General features: G+C 38.7%; 1 pseudogene; it reads left to right on the top strand.

Annotated features, from left to right (window-relative positions):
• The first annotated feature begins 987 nt into the window (after window positions 1–987).
• Window positions 988–3,523, top strand: LOC134806717 (uncharacterized; annotated as a pseudogene).
• Window positions 3,524–26,612: the final 23,089 nt, after the last annotated feature.

The following is a 26,612-nucleotide window of genomic DNA, read 5'->3' on the forward strand; positions in this document are numbered from 1 at the left end:
TAGCTCGAAGTTGCAGAACAATATATTCCTGTAGACCCCAACTACACAGTAGGTCGCGGGTTAATATGTCCATGGCCCACAATATATCCTAAATTTATTATTTAACTTAAGTATGTTTTAAACAAAGAAGACACGAGACACGCCCGCCCGACATCCGACACAATACTAACTCTAACCAAATGAACGTAGTGTGACGATTACACAATAAACAGTACGACGCAACTACCCGCTAGCTTCACTCCGTGGAGAAGTGTCATGGCGAGTGGGTGGCTGGCGGAGTGCACGAGTGATAACAGTTGTTTCATTTGATCACCCAGTACACAACGGAGCCTGGACGTCACAGATGGTGACGAGGGTAAAATATTACAAAAAATTACGGAAAGGAAAGGTAACGGTGGCGGAAAAAAAAACAAATCTAAGGTATGGAAATCCTAACCTAATAGCTACCGTATTTGTCCATTTCCTCCCGAGCTGCCGATTGTATTCAGGTAATACAAAATTTTGGGCGAGGTGATATTCTGTGTAACGATTGACGTACGGTTGTACATAATACGAAAATATTAAAACTGCAACGATTTTGTTAGTCGGTACTTACGTAAGTAGGTTATGAAATTCCAAACTCACGTAAGAGGAGTATTAAAGAAACTAATGCAGAATTTAAATATTACTGTAAAAACGTAGATCTAGTACCTATACCTAATTTTATAGTTTTGTTTACAATCAATCTTAATAAAAACAATTATACTTCGCGCCTCGTCCTCGAGATTAGTAACTGAAGATATATATACATGTAGTTACGCCGGTAGGTGTCACCACTCTGCACTTAGTTTGGAGTTATTTTTAAAATTTTTATTTTTTAATAAGTGGGTATGCCTAGAATCCACCTCCTGACCGCCAGCGCTCCGTCCTTTCATACGCTTTCTAGTGCTCGACCACTCAAGTCACTTCTTAAATTAAATAAGTTTCTTGTTCGTGGAGTCTCGCAAAATGCCGAAACGTAAACGTGTTAAGAAATACGAAGACGACATTGATCATCTACTGCATAAAGTTCGAAAATTAAAACGTAAAATACGACATAGTGAAAGTGATTCGTCACACAGTGGTTCCAATGAGGAATTTATACCACAAGAAACAGGTAAGTCTTTTTAATTTTCGCTTGTGCAAATTTTAAAATGACCAAGGTTATTAAACCTAGGTATATGTGCACTCAGATTTATCCATTGGGGATAAATCAAAGTACAAATTGCATCGGTTGGCGTTCAGTTCATTGGGGACTGCTACCTAACTAAATGTCTGATCTATTAAAAAATTAAGATATTGACTGTATAAAACCACAATACGAGTTCATGCTTGTACATACATCAATGCACTCCGATTAGCCGTTGGGGCTAAGTCGACGCATGGTATGACGGTTGGCGTACAATTCATTGGGAATTGTTACCTAACTTTAAGAAGGGATAACATGCGTTATCTGGTTCAGTTCAGATGATTAGAATATTAATAAGTAATAATATTTTTGAGTTTTATGAGTAAAAAATAAAGTCATAGATTTTGTAGGTACTTACTTACTTAATTATAGTACTTAGGTAATAGTTTATATATTTATAATATACCAGTACAGTTTGCCTTAATTGTAGTCGTGAAGAGGTTCATAATTTGTTTTTAAAAAAGTTTTAAATCAAGTATATGAATATGAAAGCAAACTAAGTAGGTATTGCTTTTGTTCTCAGCATCACCGGTTTTACGACCAGATGATTGGTTTCCGGAATACCCGGATTATGAACTGAACTACGGTCCATACAGTCAGAATGACCAATATAATGGCGCTGAGTATCACGGAGACCCTATTGAGGCCAATAATAGTCCTATAGAGGAACCTCAGAATTCTGTTGGAAATTTGATAAAGCCTACTGAGGCTCAGCAAAGCGCTATACAGACCAACACACAGGCCGTGACAAATACAAGCGACAACGCCGTACCCGGCACGAGCTCCAACGCCATAGCCGGCACCAGCTCCAGCGCCATAGCCGGCGCAAGCGCCATAGCCATACCAGGCACAAGCGCGGCCACTGTTGAGCATGCCGATGATAATAAGGTCGCTGACATAATCGATTTGGACGATGATGTATTACAAATTCTGGGAGATGACCCCTCGTCGGCCACAATATATGGCAAAGAGGTACGTGCAGAAATAGCTACCCGTTTTACACATGTAGCCATAGAAGGTATAACTAAAGAAATCCGTAAAGACCTCCTTAGTAAATACCTAATACCTGCTAATTGCGTGAAAATAGGCGCGCCAAAGTTAAACCCTGAGATCAAAGCTGCCATCTCAGAAAATTTTGCTAAACGAGACTGTGATAACCTGTCATAGTATTTACTGTGGCAACACTGAGATTTGGACTGTCATGTAACGGACACATGTAGTATAGCGCTGAATAAACCGTGATTAATTAATTTACTGTTTTATTTGGCTCCAAAATATAATAATGGCGACGAGAAAATAACGTGATACGCGTGTGGACTGAAATACGTCGAAAGTTTCAGTTCAAAAAAGTAAAAACTCTGTGTTAGTGATACTCATGCGAGGTTAACAAAATAACCTCCAAATGTCACTGAGTGAACGCTTTTGGGGTGATATTTCTCTAAATAAGACAAGTTTTGTGCAAAATTTAACCAAAAGTGAACTTTTACAAATATTAGAAGAACTGCATCTGGACCACAAGTGTGAAACAGTAGACGAATTAAGGAAATTGCTAAGGGACGCGATCAAAAGTGGACAACTTATAAAGACTCCAGAAAGTCCAGAAACGCAAGAATTACCAGTCATGGCGGTGAATTACGTGAATTATCACATAGAACCCTTTGATGGACGTGATTTTGACACATTCGAGTTGCAGTTGCAGTGCCTAATTAGCTTGAATAATGTGCCGGAAGATAAGAAAGTGGCTCTGCTGATCACATGATCAAAGGCATCGAGTCCAAGCAAAAGGAAATGGCTTGCGCAATATCTTGCCTTAGCGAAATAATTACATCGCAATTAAATTCGACAGAGAAAAATAACGACCTGTTACAAAAACTTATAGACCTCGGTCGTATTTTGTGCGATTTACAATACGCAGACAGCGTAACCAGACGCAATTTTATACTTTTCTCATTGAAAAAAGATCTCAAAGACCATCTGGTGAATACCAAGATAGACACTTGCCTATTTGGCGAAAACTTGACGGAAACGCTTAAATCAGCGAAAGCCATGATTAAATCCGGCGGAGAGATAAAAGCTCCTGTTCCTAAGCAACCCGTAGCGCAATACAGGAGGGTGAAATCCAGTGTGTCGCGGCCTTTAAACCGCCGAGGCCCAGCGCCGCGCAGGCCGCCGCCGGGCCCGCCGCCGTCGGTTCCGACTCCGAGGGGTCGCGCGCCTGCTCCCCGCGCGCCGCCGCCCCAGCTCCCCCCGGCGCCGCCCGCGCGCTACTACAGGCCGTCGTACGCGCACCAGCCCCCTCCGCGTCACTACTACTAGAAACAGTTAAGTACGCCGGCCGTTTATCACTATTTTATAAACAGTGGGCGCTTATTACTAATGACCGCACCATACTTTCATGGATAGCGGGCTATAAAATCAATTTCTCAAGTACTGTTGTTCAACATTCTTTGCCCTCACTGCCAGAATATTCTGATGTAGAGAAGTCACATTTTGTAGATGCCATTAATAATCTCTTGCAAATAGGTGCTAAGTATATCCGAGTGTAATCCTTGTGACGGCCAATTTGTGTCCAGTATTTTTCTTGTGCCGAAGCCGAACGGAAAAATGCGTTTTATACTCAATCTAAAACAGTTAAATACATTTATTAAAACTGACCATTTCAAGCTCGAGGATTTGCGAACAGCTGTTAAGCTTTTAACTCCGGATTGCTTTATGGCTACGCTCGACTTGAAAGATGCGTATTTTTTAATAAAAATTCACGAGGAATCAAGAAAATACCTACGTTTTATCTATGAAAATAAAATGTACGAGTTCAACGTTTTACCGTTCGGCCTCAACACTGCGCCTTATATTTTTACAAAAATCACAAAACCTATTGTAAAACTACTACGTTCCGCAGGCCTCCTCTCTACCCTGTATCTCGATGATTGGTTACTTTTTGGTCAAAGTTACGAACAATGTCTAGAAAACATAAAATTAACAGCACAATTATTGACTTCATTAGGCTTTATTATCAATCAAGAGAAAAGTATGCTTACGCCTATGACGTCGTGCAAATTCCTAGGAATGATTATCGACTCGCGTCGTTTGCGACTTAGCTTACCTTCTGAAAAACGAACGCGCATAAAATCTGAGTTAGAACTGTTTTTAAAAATTAAACGTTGCAAGATTAGACAGCTAGCAAAACTCACCGGTTTACTAGTCTCCGCATGCCCGGCAATCGAGTACGGATGGTTGTACACGAAGGAACTGGAACGGTGCAAGTTCCTTAACCTACAAGGCCACGATAATTATAATCGTACAATGAGTATACCCGAGTCAATCCTACCTGACATACATTGGTGGTTAATGAATATCGACAATTCCCATAGTTGCATTCGCACAGATAATTACCGAATTCAAATATTTTCTGAGGCCTCAACTACGGGGTGGGGGGCAGCCTGTGGGGGTGATACGGCAAGCGGCCAATGGTCTAGTACTGAACGAGAAAATCATATCAACTATTTAGAGCTGCTTGCCGCATTTATTGCTTTAAAAATTTACGCACGTGATTTGTACAATTGCCAGATACTCCTTCGACTAGATAATACTACCGCGATAGCGTACATTAACCGAATGGGTGGTATACAATACCCTCACCTTACCCAGGTTACGAGGGAGTTCTGGCAATGGTGCGAACAAAGAAAGTTGTTTGTGTTTGCATCCTATATAAGATCCCGCGATAATATCATAGCCGATTACGAATCAAGGAGATCACATCCGGATATAGAATGGGAATTAGCCGATTGGGCTTTTAATCGGATAGTGTACAATTTCGGTTTACCGTTCATTGATTTATTCGCAAGTCGTATAAATAAGAAATGCGCAAAATACATTTCCTGGCACAAAGACCCTGATGCCTATGCGGTAGACTCGTTTACCGTAGCCTGGACAGACATGTTCTTTTACGCTTTCCCACCTTTTTCGGTTGTACTGAAAGCTCTTCGGAAGATTATTTCAGATAAAGCTACGGGTATCATGGTCGTACCTTTGTGGCCAACACAACCATGGTACCCTGTCTTTCAAAGTCTCCTTGCTAGCGAAGTCATAACATTTCAGCCATGTAGCAATGCTTTAATTTCTCATTCCAGTTCCCAACGAATACACAACTCGATTACCCTGGCTGCAGGGATATTGTGCGGGTCGCGCTATCGAGAAGAAGCCTACCACCATCCTCATTAGACATTATGATAGCTTCCCTATCACCAAACACGATAAAACAATATGATGTTTGTCTTAAAAAGTGGTGGCAGTTTTGTAATAATAATTCAGTCGACCTATATGACGCGTCTATTCCAACAGTAGTCTATTTTTTGACCAATCTGTTTAATGAAGGTAGTCAATATGGTACATTAAACTCCTGTAGATCGGCCTTATCTCTAGTCTTAGGTCCGACATTATCAAATGATGACAGGCTTCAGAGATTCTTTAAAGGCGTTTTTCGTCTACGACCTCCGACGCCCAAGTACAATGCAACTTGGGATACCAATCTTGTATTAAATCATTTGAGCGATTGGTTTCCTAACGATAAACTAAACCTTGAAAGGCTTTCAAACAAAACGGTTACATTGCTGGCTCTCACTACTGCTCACAGAGTCCAAACAATCTCAAAAATTAATGTTAAAAACATTGAAATAACTTCTGAATGTATATCTATTAAAATTCCAGATATTTTAAAAACATCAAGACTTGGTTGTAAACAACCTATTATATATCTACCCTTTTTCCGCGAAAACCCTTCCATATGTCCAGCGGAAGCGCTTTCTTGCTACATGAATAAAACAAAGTCCTTACGAAAATCTGACAGCCTGTTCATCGCTACTAAAAAGCCACACAAGCCAGTAGGCTCGCAAACGCTCAGCCGATGGATCAAGCGCACGCTGAGCGAGTGCGGGGTCGACACGGCGGCGTTCAGCGGGCACAGCACGCGGCACGCCGCCGTGTCGCACGCGCAAGCGCGAGGCGTCAGCGTCGACGCCATTCGAAACACCGCAGGGTGGAGCGGACAGTCCAATACTTTTGCAAAGTTTTACCAAAGGCCCATTTTAAATAGCGAAGACTGTCTGTCTCTGGCGCTTTCTGTATTAAATAAATAAATTATGAAAAAGATATCAAATCAAACTTATCCCGTATCGGTTGATTGTATAAAACTGCTAAGCTATTAGGAATATGTTTAGCAAAAAAGGATACTTGATTTTTCAAGGTTAATTACCTTTTTAATTACCGAAAAATTGAAGTAGCTAATAGATATAGGATGAAAATTTTGTATAATTTAATAAACAACTTTTATATATTCCTACAATATCTTATGTAGGCGTTTAATGTGATAATTGTACCAATTAGTATAATGACTAATTGCGACTTCAGTTTACACTTATGTGATTTATTTCTCGTTTATGTAATAAATGATGATTGCAATATAATGGTACTAAAAGTGTTTAAGATTAACATCCTGCCTATAGTACCTGATCCTATAGTTATAGTAACATATCTACAAATCTGTAGAATTTTTGGGTATCACATAAATACAATGACATTTTATAGTATAAATTGTCTAATAATTATAATTATAAATATGTATATGTCATTGATTGATGATTTTTCGAAAAATATTACTCTCAAAGTCTACATGTATATATATCTTCAGTTACTAATCTCGAGGACGAGGCGCGAAGTATAATTAATGATTAAACGAACTTACCTGAAGTGAAGTTCTATCATAATTATACGAAGCGCCTCGTCCGAAGAGATTAGTAACATAGCTCCCTCCCACCCATCGCTTTGCTCATCTCCTTACTATCTTATATAAAATACATCAATCAATGTATGTACTACAATATATGAAAAATATTTCTCTCAACTTAATGAAAGGACGGAGCGCTGGCGGTCAGGAGGTGGATTCTAGGCATACCCACTTATTAAAAAATAAAAATTTTAAAAATAACTCCAAACTAAGTGCAGAGTGGTGACACCTACCGGCGTAACTACATGTATATATATCTTCAGTTACTAATCTCTTCGGACGAGGCGCTTCGTATAATTATGATAGAACTTCACTTCAGGTAAGTTCGTTTAATCATTAATTATGTATATGCACAGTTGATTTTGTCGACTGTTTACATAAGAACAGTGGTTAACTTTACAACTATTATTGAGTAAATAATTGATGGTACGTAGCTCGGGAGGAATGTTTACTAAGCAAAGAAGAAATATACGCGTGCTTATTACACTAACTCTTTGACAATGGCTACTGTGCATGAGCCTGGTTACCAAATGTAAATCCAAAAGTGTAATCAATGCAAGATAGATCAATAATTGGGGTCACTACAAAAAATAATGTACTCATGTTACATTATTCCTATGATGTGGCACCGACGTATTAGCCATGAATTTTTCCATGAAATGACAGAAACGAATATGCTGATGGTTTGCGTGTTACAAATACAGATGGTACATGGTTTATTTTCTGACTCAAAATCGTATATTAGAATTCATATGATATAAAGGGTAAATAATCAAACTACCTTCGCGGAAATCATGATTATTATGAGTTGTGTATTTACCGTTCATACTTAAAATATACCGACTAATTTAGTCGTGTAATTAAATACTAAGATATTTTTACATGAGGGAACGTATAGAGAAACCTGCATATCAAGTCGGTATAGTTGTATACATTTTATGGACCTTATGTCCTAAAAGAAATATTGTTCGGTTAAAATAACCAGTTATAATCAATTGAAATGCTATTTATAGCACGATATGGGTATGAATCGATGTTAACTTGGTGTCGATTTAACATGTATTCATATATACATAGGTATGTGCTGTTTATGATAATAAACAATGCTAACAGGTAACGGACCAGTTAAATTATCAAGGACCGTTACGATGTCATGAGTCAAGAACTATAGATAGCGTACTTAGACTGATGAATGCCGAGGGCTTTGTTATTGTTTTACTGTAGGAGTAGACACGTAAACTCAGCATCAAATGAATTGATTAGTAAGTTGGAGTCGGACTAACAAGAAAAATAAATTGCAAGAAGTAAACTGTACATCACATCTATGCTGCAGTTGGTATAAGTAATAATTAGTAGGTTGAAACGTTCAACTGGTACTAGCAAAACAAATAGTTAGTAGGTTGAAGCTTTCAACCGGTACTAGCAAAACAAATAATTAGTAGGTTGAAACTTTCAACCGGTATTAGCAAAACAAATAATTAGTAGGTTGAAATGTTCAACTGGTACTAGCAAAACAAATAATTAGTAGGTTGCAACTTTCAACCGGTACTAGCAAAACAAATAATTAGTAGGTTGAAACTTTCAACCGGTACTAGCAAAACAAATAATTAGTGGGTTGAAACTTTCAACCGGTACTAGCAAAACAAATAATTGGTAGGTTGAAACTTTCAACCGGTACTAGCAAAGCAAATAATTAGTAGGTTGAAACTTTCAACCGGTACTAGCAAAACAATTAATTGGTAGGTTGAAACTTTCAACCGGTACTAGCAAAACAAATAATTAGTGGGTTGAAATGTTCAACTGGTACTAGCAAAACAAATAATTAGTAGGTTGAAACTTTCAACTGGTACTAACAAAACAAATAGTTAGTAGGTTGAAACTTTCAAACGGTACTAGCAAAACAAATAATTAGTAGGTTGAAACTTTCAACCGGTACTAGCAAAACAAATAATTAGTAGGTTGAAATGTTAAACCGGTACTAGCAAAACAAATAATTAGTAGGTTGAAATGTTCAACTGGTACTAGCAAAACAAATAATTAGTAGGTTGATTGTTCAACTGGTACTAGCAAAACAAATAATTAGTAGGTTGATTGTTCAACTGTTGCTAGAAAAACAAATAATTAGTAGGTTGGAACTTTCAACTGGTACTAGCAAAACAAATAATTAGTGGGTTGGAACTTTCAACTGGTACTAGCAAAATAAATAATTAGTAGGTTGGAAGTCCCAAATGCGAAGGAAATAATGTTTTTACCGTATTCCTCTCAATTGGCTTCGTGAATACAGTTAAACCTAAGAACCTAACTCAATTTCAAAGGAAACGAAATCAAAAAGTATGTTTTATTACGGTGCGGCTAATGCTTTTTCTAGGTACAAGTAACTTTACGTAAGTGTTAAGATAAAGGGTCATTTTGTTTATTGAGTAAAAGCGTACCTTAAGCGAATATTCGAAGTCTAAACCTTGCCCTTTATCGCAATTCACAAATTTGATCATACCAAACCTACCGAACTAGGTAATCTAACCATGCACCTTTAGCTAACGAATGATCCACCCCGTAGTCAGCCAACTTTTTCCCTTAAATATTCCAATACCAATTATATAACTTATTATATAACAGCCGACCATTAGGAATCAAAACTAAACTTGCCAAGACTAATAAAGTCAATAAAGATTCAAAATATAATGGAATTAAAGGCCATTTTACAGGCTTCTTAACGACAAGAAGTTAATTTAAATCAGAAAATGATTAGTGATTACCTACTAAAATGTTTTCTCTCTTACATACGTGTTTGGATGGTTAAAGTTATATTAATTCACGCAACGACGCATTTATAATAAAAAGTTTTATCAAGAAATATTGAAAATGTCTAATTTTTGCGTTTTAGGTACTTACTTGCTTTTATAAACGTGGGTATTTCAGAGTAGGATGATAAAATCTAGTCAATAAGTGGATTTCTGCAAAATATCATTAATTTTAGCAATATGTGAAAAAAGCTTTTGAATAAAACGATAATAAACCGATTTTTCGTTCCTTTTCTTATTTTTTTTAAATATTCGAATAATTATTCGAATATTCGAATATCTCGTCAGAAAAAGTCGAATATTCGAATACCTGAAAGTTTCGAATATTTGCAAGCCCTAATTATGATGTATAAATATGGTTTAAGGCTGAGAAATATTGCAGTCACAAAGTAGTTGCAATGTTTCGACTTTGTGTCGACTCTGTGTAGACACATGACACGCGCTGTCAAAAGTAATAACAAAGTTACTGGATTTGCAAAATGGCTCCTTGTGTTCATTCGTTTTCAGATATTCTCAAAGTGTAAGAGCCATGCCGTGGTCAGAGATGAGGGCATTAATCGACTAACTGTTTATTCAAAAAGTTAATCCTCAAATTTTAATCGCGATTAATTTAGTCGACCTAACATAGATTGAAATTGAATTAATCTGAATATGAATCGAATAAATAATCGATTAAATCTCGATTGAAAGTTGACAGGGGGACATTATTGTACGTAAATGGAATAGGATTCGCATGTAAATATTTCCCACCATTTCGGGGCGGGGACAAATGGGAACACACAATTTTTGGATGTATTCCTATTTATTCCCGTAGGGAACAGATGGAATAAGATTTGCATGTAAATATTTCCCATTTTTTCCCACCTTATCGGGGCGGGGACAAATGGGAACACAATTTTTGGATGTATTTGCATTAAAACATGTATTCCCATTTATTCCCGCAGGGAACAGATGGAATAGGATTTGCATGTAAATATTTCCCATTTTTTCCCACCTTATCGGGGAGGGGACAAATGGGAACACAATTTTTGTATGTATTCCCATTTATCCCCGCAGGGAACAGATGGAATAGGATTTGCATGTAAATATTTCCCATTTTTTCTCACCTTATCGGGGTGGGGACAAATGGGAACACAATTTTTGGATGTTTTCCCATTTATCCCCGCAGGTAACAGATGGAATAGGATTTGCATGTAAATATTGCCCATTTTTCCGACCTTATTGGGGTGGGGGCAATTGGGAACACAATTTTTGGATGTATTCCCATTTATCCCCGCAGGGAACAGATGGAATAGGATTTGAAAGTAAATATTTCCCATTTTTTCCCACCTTATCGGGGTGGGGACAAATGGGAACACACAATTTTCGGATGTAATCCCATTTATCCCCGCAGGGAACAGATGGAATAGGATTTGAAAGTAAATATTTCCCATTTTTTCCCACCTTATCGGGGTGGGGACAAATGGGAACACACAATTTTCGGATGTAATCCCATTTATCCCCGCAGGGAACAGATGGAATAGGATTTGCATGTAAATATTTCCCATTTTTTCCCACCTTATCGGGGTGGGGACAAATGGGAACACACAATTATCTGATGTATTCCCATTTGTCCCCGCCAGGAACAGATAGAATAGTATATAAATATTTTTTTCACACAATTTTCAGATGTATTCCCAGTTGTCTACGACGGGAACTGAGGGATAGGCGCTGCATATAATACGTACCCATTTGTCTCCGCATCACGTAGGGCAGGAACAAATAGGAATACACCAGTAATGAGTGTATTCCCATTTGTTCCCGCGAGAAACATATCAGACATCTTGGAATCCAAAATGGTCATCATCTTCAATGGTCTTTATTTCTGTAAATATTATGTAAACCTGTGTTGTGTACAATAAAGTGATTACTACTACTACTACTACTACTTTTCGAATTCTGCACTCCCTAAAACCTATAAAACGATATCCATGACGACTTTTATGACAAAGTGCACGGCAGACATCTTGGATTTCAAACTGGTCATCATTTTCGAAATCGGCACTTCCTAAAACCTAGAAAACGATATTCATGACGACTTTTATGACAAAATATGTAGCCGCCATCTTGGATTATAAAATGATCATCATTTTCGAAATCTGCTCTCCCTAAAACCTATAAATCGACATCCGTGACGACGCAAATTATCTTTATTTTCAGATCCATCCAATTGCTACAGAATACAAAGGACAAAAAAAGAAGCAAGGAGGTAATGAGACAAGCAAAAATACGATGATTCCTCGACGCAATTGGGTGATTCTTAAATTGTGTCCAGATTTTTTTGTCATAAAAGTTTTTATTTTTCACATATAACTCACAAGTTCCGTGACATTTCGACCTTGTAATTTTTAGAGCACCGTACAAAACTTTGTTCACGGTGCTCTTATGGGATCACTTCGGTCTTGCAAATCGGTTAACTGCTTATTTCTTATTTAAGGGGGAAATTTAGGGGGTTGAGAGGGGTAGGCTGAAATTTTTTTTATTTGTAAGAATCGTGTGGGGTACCATTAGAAAGCTTGCAAAAAATTGAGTCGACGGACTGATTTTGACTTCATTTTAGAGTGCAATAGTTTCGATAAAAAATGCATTTAAAGTTGCAAGTTTTCATACAAAAAATTTCACCTCTGTCCTGGCGATTTTCGCGAAAACTATAGCTAACAGGCAGCTGACCAGTCAATATCCAACTAATACAAGCATGGAGACGGCGGGAAAATTATCAGGTTAACTCTATCTTTATTCGTTTTTAAACTGCAGCTTGATCTTTGGTTGCTTAGGGCTACCTAATTGATGCTTACACTGGTCATTTCATATTAGGCAGTAGTTTTAGCGAGAAAGATCCTTAGTTAAAACTTTGGCATTGAAATTTATGACTTATGTCTTTGACACAAAGTTTAATTCTGCTTGCTTATTTTTGTGGGATATTTAATTTTATCTGAATAGCCTACTATAAGTATGAGAGAGATCTACAAAATACAACCTTATTATATTGCAAATAAGTTTAAATTTCGAACGGGCTTTCCAACCAATGGACTAGGTATCTCAAAAATCTGAAAAATTCAAATTAAGAATTCCGTTCTTTACTGTCGTTGTGTTTTGTTTTTCACAATAGGACACATAGAGTTAGTAAAGCGTATAGAGATAATAAAGTCATTTAATACTATTTATTAACAGCTATGGCCTCATCTACCTATAGATTTTACTAAGTACCATTACATTTATGTATTAATTTTATTCAGTATGTATATTTTTAAACGGATCGGTGAGAGCAGCAACCAGATACCGTTCTGTTACTAAAAAAATAATTTTGGAAGACCTGTATAGTATATGACAGTTAAAATTCACAGTTTTCGGAAACAAAGGTAAAGTTGACGAAATAAAAAGTAAGCCGATCTTGATCAAACTTGTTTGAGAGATCGGCTAACTTTATATTTCGTCAACCTTACAGCCAGTGACAAAAATGTCAGTAAAGATTTAGTACTCATGAATCCCAGTTCTACTAAAATATATTTTCTTTTAAAAACTGATTTACAATAAGTCCAAAATTGTGCGGTAAGGTAGGTTTATATTCAAATTGTACTAAAACTTAGACATTTATTATTACTTATTGCTGTGACTTATATGAAACGTGAGCAAATTGATTAATACTTTACGTTAATTACATTTTGTGTCAGAAACAAGCCAAAACGTCAAAAACCGTTAAATGCCGAATCACAAACTTAATTGAAATATTATTCCTTTTTGAGTCGTGCCTGTCCAGTCTACAAGTTTAAAATACAACAATTGCGACTATATCAAAGATTATCATGAGGTTGTATATATACCTAGTATTTTTGACTGATTTAGTTTTTCATGCTCGAAGTTGCTTGTCAACTCTGACGTAAGTATATTAAATTGTCAACTATTTTGGTGTTTGAAAGAAACAATAATATTGAAAATGTTCAGTTCAGACAAGTGGAAGAATATACTTCAATATGTTATGGATGCTAGCAAGATGTAAAAACAACAGTTTAGCGGAATGTCAGTTTACGAAATGGTTTGTACAAATTACAGAGAAATTCATAATAGTTTGTTTCTACTAGAAATGTGCCTTCACCAAACGTTTTAGATAAACGGTAGGCCTATATTACAGGGTGGCCCAAAAATACGTTGACAACATTTTTTCTAATTATTTTATTAAGTACTTACATAACTAGTACAAAATAAGTTAAAAATTAAAACTACACTCTTTTTATGCAACATAAATTAATTGTCTTCAAAATAGCCTGTTTTCACGTTGATACATAAACGAAAACGTTTGTTAAAATTTTCACCGAAATGCCGCAGCTCCTCCTTCCCATTCTTTGGTAAGTGTTGCTTTCAGAGCGTTAATATTTTTGTGTTTAATAGCACATGTCCTAGTCTCTAAGATTGACTGCAAACTATAATCCATTGGATTTAGATCAGACGTGTAGGGTGACCAATTTTTTGAACTTATGAATCAGGGAAAATTAGCAGTGGTGCAAAGATAAATTTTCCCGGATTCATAAGTTCAAAAGAGTGGGCACCCTACTCGCCTGATTTAAATCCAATGGATTATAGTTGGTGGTCAATCTTAAAGACAAGGGTCTGTGCTACTAAACACAAAAGTGTAAGCGCTCTAATAGCAACACTTACCAGACTTACTTGACTTCGGTTGGCCGAAATGAGACTATTACGATTTTTCCTCATTACACCTCCAAGATGAGGTTGATTGTTAGTGTTGGAAAGCTGTAATTTGGTATGGATATATAAATCAAACAACCCGACAAGGTGGTAAATAAAATCTCTAAGCTCAAAAAAATATATGTATCTAAGGTAAGCTTTATAACTTCTACATTACCTATACTCTAGCCCACCAGAGGCCTATAATAAAAGTCCAAACTCCAAGGTCCCAAAGCTCCCAGACATTACGTACTTATTTCCTCGTGAATAAAATATATGGGATAAATTAGTATTAAAAGTATCCAAACTTAAAACCACCTAGGGATGTGTGGTACGGTGCTCTGAACACCGTAGTCTTGACTTCGTGCTTGGCCAATTATTTTAAATGTTTTTGTTTATCTATGAGGATCTCACTAGAATAATATAATCAAGGTATGTTTATGCTTGATGATTGAAATAGTAACTCAAAAAATATATATTTGTGTCTTATATTCCTGCCGAAGACTTTTATTTTTCCTTTTCCTTCTACACAAGTTAGGCCAAGTAATAAGAATTTAGGGCTCTCAATTCTATCTTGACTTCTACATCAGTAAAGCTACGAGGCCATGTTTGGTATCTTTTTCGTATAAATTCGCAGTACCAAATTTAGGTATGGTATCACATTGACACCATTCCGAAGTAAAAACATATAAACTTATTAAAATACTTTATTTTGTGTTAGTCGGACTCGCGTATTAAGGGTTCCGTACATTAAGTCCGACTCGCGCTTGACTGCACATTTCTAATAGGTTTTTTTGGGTATAAAATTAATTTGTTTACCTTACATGTCCGTCTTTGGGTCCATAATTTACATATATGTACCAAATTTCAACTTAATTGGTCGAGTAGTTTCCGAGAAAATAGGCTGTGACAGACGGACAGACATACAGACGCACGAGTGATCCTATAAGGGTTCCGTTTTTTCCTTTTGAGGTACGGAACCCTAAAAAGATTTTTTTTTAATTTTGTGGAATGGTGTCAATGTGATACCATAAATGGATTCAGCACCCCAGATTTATACGAAAACGATACCAAACACGGCCTAGCACCTTCACTGATGTAGATATATCAAGATAAATTTGAGAGCCCTAAATAAACTTTCAAGAGCGGATATCTCAAAAACTATTCAACATATCAAAAAATTGACTGAATAAACTTGTAACAAATTAAATTAACTTACATTTTGTATAAGTGGCCATGTCGCTAAGATGCATAGTTTCCGAGATATAATCGAAAAACCGGAAAATGGGACCTTCAAAGCCCCCTCTCTCCCCCCCGCTCAAGGGCTACGGCCGGGAACTTTTGATATGTTCACCTCCTAACTTGTCCAAACCAAGTCAAAAATTGTGATTTTTTGAGCATTCGTTGCCTGACCTAAGTAGCGTAGGTATTGCATTTCTTTAAAAACTTTTCTGTAAAAGGTTGACGGGTGTTGGGTGTTTATATGGTTTTGGTCGATTATTATCATTTGCATCGCCCATGATGACTTACTAGAATTACGAGCACACGAGACACTAATAGTAGTTTGACAAACCTTGGTTTTCAAGAGGTATTTTATATTGACATTTGCTGTCAGATTTAGTCGCAAACCGCACGCAAAGTGCACACAATGTGTCGACACCTTGTTACGGAAATGTGTACACACGGCGACGGCACTTTGTTTCGAAAAAATTCTAGACTTGTGTGGACTCTGTTACGACACATCTGACATTTAGTTACCACTTTGATGATTCTGCGACTGGAATGGTTATATGGGGGGCGGCGATCACCGTAGGCACTTATAAGATTCTCTTTAGCCTGCTGCCATGAAGTAATTTGCTGCTTCACACCCTGCCACCATGTCGCCGCGTTTTCTTTTAGAAGGTACGCCAGACCGCGCAGGACATTTGTATCCGAAACCTGTGCGCATTCACTATAGGCGTCTACTGCGTCAATAAATGCTTCCACATCCCGATATGAGCCCTCCTTTGCCTGCTTTATAGCGATCTTCAGGCTTTTTGCACGCTCTCTATATGTTGCATATAGTTCTGTCTCCCGGGCAGGATCCCGGAGCCTGCGCCTTCGCTGATGACTGTAAATGCGCCTCGCCGCAACACATGACTCTCAGAGTTGCGTGAGCTCCGGAGACCACCAGTAGACCTGACGTTTAGGAGGAAGAGGCTTGGCTCGGGGCATCGCTGCATCGCAAATGTTCGACATTGCTTCGCCGAGCCATTTCGCCTCCTCGTCTACATCTATTGGATACGCCGGAGTCGGGTTCCATGCCTGGACCTCAGCAGCAAGAACCAATGCCTCCCTGTCTAGGCGTTTTAGTGCCCATTTTGGACCGTCACCTGGCAGTGACTGACTAATTGGACCGCTCAGAGTACCTGGTGTACGGTGAGTAGAGACATGACGTATTGAGTATTAAGGTCAACACGTCATGTGACATTTAAGGTGACATTTAATAAATAGAAAATATATTTAATAAAATAAACAATAATTCTAATTACATTTTCATAAAGGTCACCTAAACGCCACTCACGTAGGCCACTAGTATATAAGCACCAATTTACTCAATAAAGATGTTCAGTATTCAGCAGATTTTCTAGTATTAATTACTACCCGAACGCTCCACATTACATGGCGACCCTGCCAGTGGAACTGCTCAGCAGTTCTGGTATCACCACCTTTGGAATCGTCTAAGTTGCGCCGCCCAGCCATCCAGCCAGCCAGCCAGCCACCCAGACACCCAGCAAGCCAGCTAGCCAGCACCACTAAGCACAGCACAAGACCGCGTCGCGTAGCTACGACCCTGAACAACTATGGAACCGAGCACAGCTTCAGCCCAGTGCGGCAATACAACCACGGTAACAATCATATTAAATACTGAGGGACAGCCAACAAGAACAGCAAAATGGACAAGGAAGCAGCCACATACCCGCCATCGACCTCAACCGCCAACCACGCCAGTACAGCGTACTCAGCAACACCACCAAGCCAACACGTCAAGGAAGAAGAATAAAGGGCGAGACACACGCCACATCCAAGCAACCATAACCACCAATAATACTACAATAGAAGACCAGGATGAAGACTGGACAAAGGTACCTACATCAAACTAAATAATTTTCTTTACACATTTTTTTTTCCTCTCTCTCTCAAAAATTAACATTGAGTATAATCTATTAAAACTAATCAATAATCTTAATAATATATAAACTATTATTTAAACATGCAGATACGTCTGCGACCGATATTCCAAATTCTACTATCTATTAATCTATTAATTATAATTAATTTACGATTACTACTTGATGACGAAAAACAAAACATGAATATATGTAAAAAAATATATATTCACCAGTTAACCACAAGTAATTAATTTTAAAGTAAACAAAAAAAAATATTTTTTTCCCAGTAAAAAAGAAAAAAAAGGTTATATATGTACATATAGATAAAATGAAACATCAACAACTTATTAAAATAAAACAAGTAATAAAACATACATATAGATAAAATTAAATATCAACAACTTATTAAAATAAAACAAGTAATAAAACATACATATAGATAAAATTAAGTATTAACAACTAATTAAAATAAAACAAGTAATAAAGCAAAAACATTTTCTAATATCCATCAATAATTTCAACCAGTGCATCATTCGTTAATTAAAACAAATAAACAAAATTTAAACAAACAATACACATATAACGCGTCGCATGGTTAACTCAAAAAACTTTATACAATCAGCAACATTAAATAACTAACACGGGGGTGCATTCCATTATTTCCATCTTTGCAATTAACTTAAATAAATAAATAAAACCACCTCAACAATAACACTAACATTGACGTCATAATAACATTATTTAGCTTCGTTTAAAACAAAAGAAACCACTAACCCGCCACCACCCATAACTAACAATAACACTAACATTAACATCATAATATCATTACTTAGCTTCGTTTAAAACAAAACAACCCACTAACCTAACATTTCAAAAACCCACTAACCCTCTACTACCCACCACTAACACTAATACTAAGAAACTAACCTAACATTTCCAAACAAAACCCATTTCCCAACATAAAGACAAAACCACTAACAAACTAACCTAACATTAACTTTGACTAACTGACAAACACTAGAATCTACTACCTATTCCACACATTAAACAACATCGCTTATGGTCTTTTTAAATTATTATCCAATTTAACGTTCAAGAAGTTAGCTTTCACACCATTTGGTTTTCAATAGGTAACATATCGCTCCTTGAGAAACACAGTGTCATTAAGCGAAAAACGTGTTTTTTGGGTACAGAGCTTTAAAATTTTCGAAATCTTCAAACGTCTAAAACTGCCGTACTAGAGATAAAAGAAAGAGTTTTTTGCTATATTTTGTTAGATTTTAAACTAATCTTGTGAGTCATTTGAGTAAACTGTGTTTTTTTTGTTTAATTTCTAAGATAATTCAATTAAAAGAAAATTGTAATGTCACTATTCCGTTTAGTTTTGCTTAATGTCACATGACGACTTCGCAATATTGATTCAATTTATGGAACAGTGACACTATATCCAGTTATTTGATATAACTTAACGTTTATTTCAAAGAAAAAGCGCAAATAGAATCATTTTACATGGATGTTAATTAATATTTACTAAAGTAAGCGACTTTCAGTCTTAAAAAATTAGCAAATAAGACTAGTTTTTCTTTAAAACTAGAGTATTCTTAGCTTGTTTTGTTTGGCTATATTTTTACGATCAAAAATTACCAAAGTAAATAAACAAAGGGGAGGATAATAATTGGGGGATGCGATGTAAGAGGCCCGAATGTCATGTAACGGACCCCAGACCAGCCTCTCCTGCACGTGGTCACCCTGTGGAATACCAAACAAGCCTCTGGCGATCCACCAACCCGCACTGAACCAGCATGGTGGGCTTATGGCCCAATCTCATTTGACATGTACGACTCCTCGTTACGGCACTAAGTACCCTGTAAAAGTGGTGCTAAGAATCCCCGGGCGGAAGATACCCACGTCATCATCATCCTGCTAGGCCTTGTTCTCATTTAGGTACTTGGGGTCGGCCTTCCCTGTTCTTTTCCTCCATTCTGCACGATTGAGTGCAACGTCGGCGTCTATATTGAGGTCTTTCAGGTTTCGCTGAACCGTCGTCAGCCAGGTGGCAGGTGGTCTTCGACGTCCTCGCTTCGTCGTTGAAATATCGAGCGCTACCTTAACCATGTAGTCTACAGGACGCCTCTGTACATGACCGTACCACCTCAGACGTTTTTCCGTTAGCTTTTCTGTTATTGGCGCTACTTTGAAACTACCCGACGGAAGATACCCACACGCTTTGTCGTCAAAAAGAAGTGGCAGGACAACATTGTCGGATTATCAAATTACTCCGACAAGGTGGCTGTGTTGACGTTAAGCATATCCCAAATCCCAAAGCTATATACCTACCTTAACCGCAATCAAAGCCTACGCATCAACATCTACACATTGCGATGATAAGATTGAAGAGTATTACGAGATTATGACCCTCTAAATAAATCTACTGATGAAAAGCAGAAAACATGGACCATTGTCCTTGGTGAAGTCAGATCAAGCACACATACATACTTGGACCACATATGGCCTTGGCAGCAGAAACGACCGTAGTTCTAGGTGTATTCCATTTGCCTTTGGTTGAAACATGAACGTAGATAAGTAATTCCTTCTTTCTCAAAAAAACTTCAAAGTCGCTGGACCCGGACTTCGCCTGGCGGAATATCACACACGAAATTGATGACTACTTATATAATAATATTTTCATATGACAAAAGTTTAATTAGATATTTATTTATGTAGGTATTAGGTACATCAATAGGTTTAAATTTAGTTCCGATCACAGACCCGTGAGAGCAAAAATAAAGTTTAAGACTTCAATCCACCGTAAGCAATTAATTCATAAATAGGCAAAATACCTAAACAGAAACACACTCTTATTTGTAACCACGATCAGTTTAACTTAGAAAGTAATTTTAACACCTTACAAGAAGAGATACCACAAATACACATTCAGAAGTTCAAATTCAAAATAACAACATTATAAATACTTTAGAAACAGTCAGTAGCAAAATTAAACCAACCCGGAAAAACAACAAAAAACTCACAAGCGACACATTACGTTATTAGAACTAGCTCTTCTGAAGGAGGTACGAATTCTTCATCATCATAAGTATTAACTTTATTAACAGTTTCAACTAAAACAGTAGTATTAACTTTATTAAAATAGCTTTAAACTTTTTTGTCATTCAAGACACATTGAGACATTTTCTACTGTAAGAGAACAATAGTTTTATGGGTAATTAATAGGTAAGTACCTACCTAGTGATAATAATAATTAATGTGTGTTTTGTGTCACCTTGTCAGAAATAAAATAGTAACATAACAGACATCACAAAAATAACTTGCTAATTTTGATGAATGAAAAAGTATCACACAACACATAAATAATGCTATATTATAATTAATAAATATGGGAATCTTACACATACCAACCTATAGTTCCACAGTTAGATCAATAGGGCTCGTAATGTGGCTATATCTATCTAATTATAAATAGTCGTCTAGTAGGTACCCATAATACAACTCTATTATGAACCTTATAGAAAAAATACAACACAGTGACATTAAACAACGAGTGACATTCCTTAACCACACCGTTATAAGCGTTCTGTACCAGTTGTAATGGCTTTAAGCTTAAAACGACATTTTTCGCATGCCAACTGTCGCTATGGTAAACTAAGCTAGCATATTGACACTACACAGATAATGACGATCGACCTGCTAAAACTTCTGTCAGCTTCTTAAAATCACAATGTCACTTAAAGTAAAAGAACAGTACGTTTTTATTTTTAGTCAGCATTATGGCTTTAGGTTTTAAGCAAAACCGTCATTACAGGTATAATGTCACTTTACTTATTTCAAAACGTTATACTATTCTATTAAATTCAAAAGTACAAGTGTCCTTAAAGGGAAAAGTACGATATTGCTTTAAATTGAGTTTTGATTTTGATACCATATTATAAGTTTAAAGTGACATAGTACGTATAGATACACTATTTCTTATGTAAATTGACGTACTTTCCATTGAATCTCATAGAAAACCGTCACTAAGCAAAAAAATACAATTTACTTCCCTTTAATGACATTGTTCCTATGAGACAGGCACCTATTCCCTCTATTCGCCATAACGACATTAGCGCCCTCTGGCGGTTCTAATAGAGCTAGGGCGATAGGTGTCTTCGTATTGCGTGCGTTACGATCATACGAGCTAGATGGCGTTATTAACTCAAAAACCCCATTTTTTGGATAATGACGTTATGTTTCTCAAGGAGCGATATTTAATATATTTTTGCAAAGCGAGTGCGGAGACCCTGAACTGTATGTAACGATGGTCGGATAAGGACTCTACACTCTCAAGCACCTCCCAACCCTGAATACGACGGGCCAAGGCAGCATTAACAAAGGTTACATCGACAATGGAAAAGGACAAAGGAGATCCTGAGCATCGAGGCAGTGGTTGAGATTCACCTGCACAAATTTTAACGCCATTATTATGTGGTTTCCATTGGCGCTGCCTGCTCACCCTCGACTGCATCAGTGGCGGGTTGGTGGACGGATTGCGAGGGGGCTCGGGAGCCATCGCCATTCTTCTTCCCCTTCTTGTTGGTTTTGGAAGCAGAGCATGTCTTGCTCCCAATTGTGTGTCTTGCCGGTTTATTGGCCGCCGCGCAAACAGCGCAGTGCGGTGCGGCAGAGCACGTGGCCGCCTTATGGCCGGACTGTCCGCAGCGGTAGCACAGGTCGCTGCGGTCCTCTTGAGCCTGACACTGCGCGCGGACATGGCCTGCTTCAAGGCAGCGGAAACAACGCATAGGCTTTTGATCCAGCAGTTGGACCCTTGCCGATACCCATCCAACAATCAGTCGGCCGCTGTCAGTCAACTTTTTAACCACCGTAATTGGGCAGCGGACCCAAATGGAACCTAGGCCTGAGAAGTCCTGGCGGATTTCGCCACACTTTATTTGGTCTATGTGACACCCACCCACTTTGACCACGGCTTTTCTCACATCATCAGGCGTGACAGAGTCATCCAGCCCTGAGATGCGGACTTCAGCGGTTTTTGTAGGCCTGGAGACTTGGACAACCTCGTTATTTAATTTCTCCCTCAATATATCCGCGAGAGCATCTGCTTTCTCGCTGCTGGTCGCCCCGGGGACCTCAATAATGGTAGCCCCTGACTGCTCGTTTGAACCGGACTCCCTCGATCTGTAGTTCCTTTAGGTCGATTTTAGATCTAGCCTCCTTAAGGATGTCCGCGTAGGTAGTTTTAGCTCCCTCAGCTTCCGGCTTCAGCGTGAGGACAATCGCCGCTGAGCGTGGAGGGCGTAGTTTACGTGCCTTCTTGGGGGCTGCTTGCTGCGTTGGAGGACTTGTTGCCTTCTTCTTTGTGCCCTTTTTAACCACCTTTGTCCATGTCTCGTCCACGTTAGCCGGAGCAGGTGGTAATGGACGAGGCTCACGCGGTGCATCCGCAGGTTGAGCAGTCTTTCCCTTCTTCTTCTTGCCCTTTTTTGCTGTCGTTTTCTTCCCCTCATTCCCAGGAGCAGAAGATGGTTGCACACCATTGGGTGCCTTTGATTTATTTAGCCCACTAGGTCCAGCGGTAGGTTGTTCCGTCAGGACTGGGCGAGGTGTTGCAGCCTGCCTGTTGTCCTTCTGATATGCAGGTTGGGCCGTCTTTTTTGTTTTGTCTGCGGCCAGCGGTGGCCGCACAGTTTTAGCTGGAAGGAGCCTGTCCTCTAAGGCTTCCAGGCGGGCGTTCACCATTGTGCCCACGTTCATCATTATCGTGCGCTCGGCCTCCTCTTGGGACACGTTAGATGGTGCCACGAGCGACTGCTGTGAGGCCGGTGTCAACGGGGACGGGGCTGCTCTAGCGAGTCGCAGCTCATTTCTGAGTTCTTCATGTTCCTTTTGAAGGTCCGCTATTTGTGTTTGCAGACGGGAGACAGTCCGCTGTAGCAATTTGGTCTCATCCGTGGTGGTGCGTTCTAGCATCACTTGGGCGAAATCAGTAATCGCAGTGGCCGCATCCTTCAGCTTCCGCTGGTAGGTGCCTTTTAAGTTCCCGGACGTAGCTACCACTTTTTTAACCACGGCCACGCTGTCAAGAACTTGCTTGTTAAGGTCCGACATTAGCTGGCTCTCTACCTCTGTACCAGACGCTACACTTCGCTCCACAGTTGGCCGCATGCGGATGGTCATGCATTCCAGCTCTGCCTCAGCCTTTTCCGCTTCTTGCCGCCGGTATTGCTCATTTGCTGCTTTGTAATCTTCTCGGGTCTGGGCCATACCCGCGTACTTGCCAGATGGTTATGGCGTGACCACGATCCCGCTTTGATGTGGGCTGCGTCTTTTTCTTCTCGGCGGTCCCGTCTGATTCCGACCCAGAACCGCTCAGATTGCGTTTCCGCCTAAACCGTCGGTCACTGTCACTCAGTGAGTCGCAGCTCATGGCCGAGTCTGACTCAATTCGCTCATCTCTATGCCAGTCTATCAAAGCTGACTCTTCTACATTTACCTCGTTTTCACCACCACAGGCTTCCGTCTCTTTTTCTTTTACTGACGCAGTCTGCAACTGCGTGGAGCTACTCTTCGGAGCTGGAGAGTCACAGCGGGTTAAAGACACGCGGATGTCTGGGAGCGATCTCCGGCTCCTCAGTCGACTCCGTAACCCTGTACTCGTTGAGGGCTCCGAAAGTTCACCCTGTGGGGGAGTTACCGTCGTTGGCAACTCCGCCGTGGCTGCTCTAGAATCTTTTGGGGTCAATTCGCTGTCAGAACGACCCTTTTCTTCTCGCGACAGCGAACCGCCACCCCTCAGCCTCAGTGCACCCAAATTACCATTCGAGCACTGTTTAGACACAGTAAAGCACTGTGCACCAACAGCGGGCGGCACCGTGGGATGCGCCCCACCTCCCGACAACAGACGCAATCCGAACGCGGTCACGTTGACACACTCATTATAAAGTTATTGTAAATTTTCCAAAAACGTTATTAAAATTAGTTTGTATCATCAATGGTGTAAATTATTGAAGAGCTCCTCGTAGGAGATTATAAGTACATAAATTTTTGGCGACCGTGCACTGAGACAAAAAACTAACAAAAACACACTTAGAATTACAAAAATAAAACTTAATCCGGGGACAAGGAGAGTCAACTAATAGGAACAAATTGACTTTTGCAATTTCCGTTTAATAGGAAATACAACTTCTATATTTGTAATTTGAAGTATGCTAGAGTAATTTCAGAAATTTGGTTTTGTTATTCCGAGAGGTGCTTTAGCAATATCGGAGGTGATGACGTCATGGGTGAAAACTAACCGTTTAGTAATTCTAAGCGTGCTTTAGCAATATCGGAGACGATGACGTCATAGGTTTTACTAAACTGTACTGCGATTCCAAGCTAGCTGTTGTTATTCTAGAGATAATGACGTCACAGGCAAAAACTAAACTGTTTGCAATTCCTCCGCCCCTAGCAAACGGGCGCCGCGAGAGCATGTCGCGCGCGTGGTAGCTACCCGTCTCTATTTCTGTCTGTATGAATAAAAAAGCATTTGGTAGTATATCTCTGTACTAAAGAGGCACTATAAAAGCCTGTCGAGATATTCTACCCATTCCTTTCTTATTCATACAGTCAGAAAGAGACTAGTAGTTATTACGCGCGCAACATGCTCTCGCGGCGCACCTGTGCTAGGGAGGTTGGAATTGCAAACAGTTTAGATTTACCTTTGATGTCATTATCACTAGAATAACAACAGCTAGCTCGAAGTTGCAGAACAATATATTCCTGTAGACCCCAACTACACAGTAGGTCGCGGGTTAATATGTCCATGGCCCACAATATATCCTAAATTTATTATTGAACTTAAGTATGTTTTAAACAAAGAAGACACGAGACACGCCCGCCCGACATCCGACACAATACTAACTCTAACCAAATGAACGTAGCAAGTAGTAAATTTTACTAAAATCACTAACATTCGTTTCGCTGTGTTGGTATTACAAAACTCGTTTAGTGATTGGTACAACAATGAACATAAACACAACAAGTCTATCTACTAAATACCAGTAAACTTTGTGATGTCGCTATAGTAACAACTGAATTGTTATTTTAAATGGGGTAATGTTATTCCCGCGAACTCGTTTTTTAGATATTACAAAACTATGTAAGTGAGACATTTACTAAAATCATAACTTGAAATCACAGATGCTTTTTTCCAAAAATCACAAACTTTACTAGTAAAAATCGGAGAATTTTAGTAGTAATAAAAATGGATTGTAACAAATTCGAACTTTGTTTAATGCTCCATTTACTAAAGTCTGTTTGCTGAAATTAGATTTAGTATTGCTGAGCTGTTTGTAGAAATAAATAAATTTTACAGAAATAGTGAAACTTCCATGATTACTACTAAAACTTCATTTTTTCCCCCAGTACAGAACTGTTTATTAATTCCTGGTGATGATTGTTCTCTCAGTGTGACAGGACATTGCGCGGAGGCGCAATACCTAAAGACGACGTAACCTGCAACCACGAGGTCCACGAAGAGGAGGCGTGAGGTGGAAGCGAAGCGGACTCCTGCCTGCTGGTCTACATATTTCAGGGGAGTGCCCGTTCCTTCTTTTTCCACTCATTCCAATTCCTTTCCACAGAAAGTCTCATCTGAGCAAGTACCGTTAAGGTTGCATATGACACGTGCACGTGGCCACTTAGGCAACAAGTAGTTTAATTCTAAAGTGCGTCTCATTTCATTTACATTTAAAGTTAATTTAGCGTTCCCTTTATTTAAATAATTAATTCAGATATAAATTTAGTGGAAATTTACCCTTTTTTGTACAAAAGTAAGACATATAAGTAAAAGATCGAACCCCTTTAATTAATTATAGCCATTTAGCTATCAATAAAAATAAATTTGCATCGTAGTTGCATACGTACTTATTGCACTCGCCGACTATTCCAGGTTTTGC

Source organism: Cydia splendana, chromosome 3 (assembly GCF_910591565.1).
Source record: "Cydia splendana chromosome 3, ilCydSple1.2, whole genome shotgun sequence".
In the NCBI taxonomy this organism is placed as follows: Eukaryota; Metazoa; Arthropoda; class Insecta; order Lepidoptera; family Tortricidae; genus Cydia; species Cydia splendana.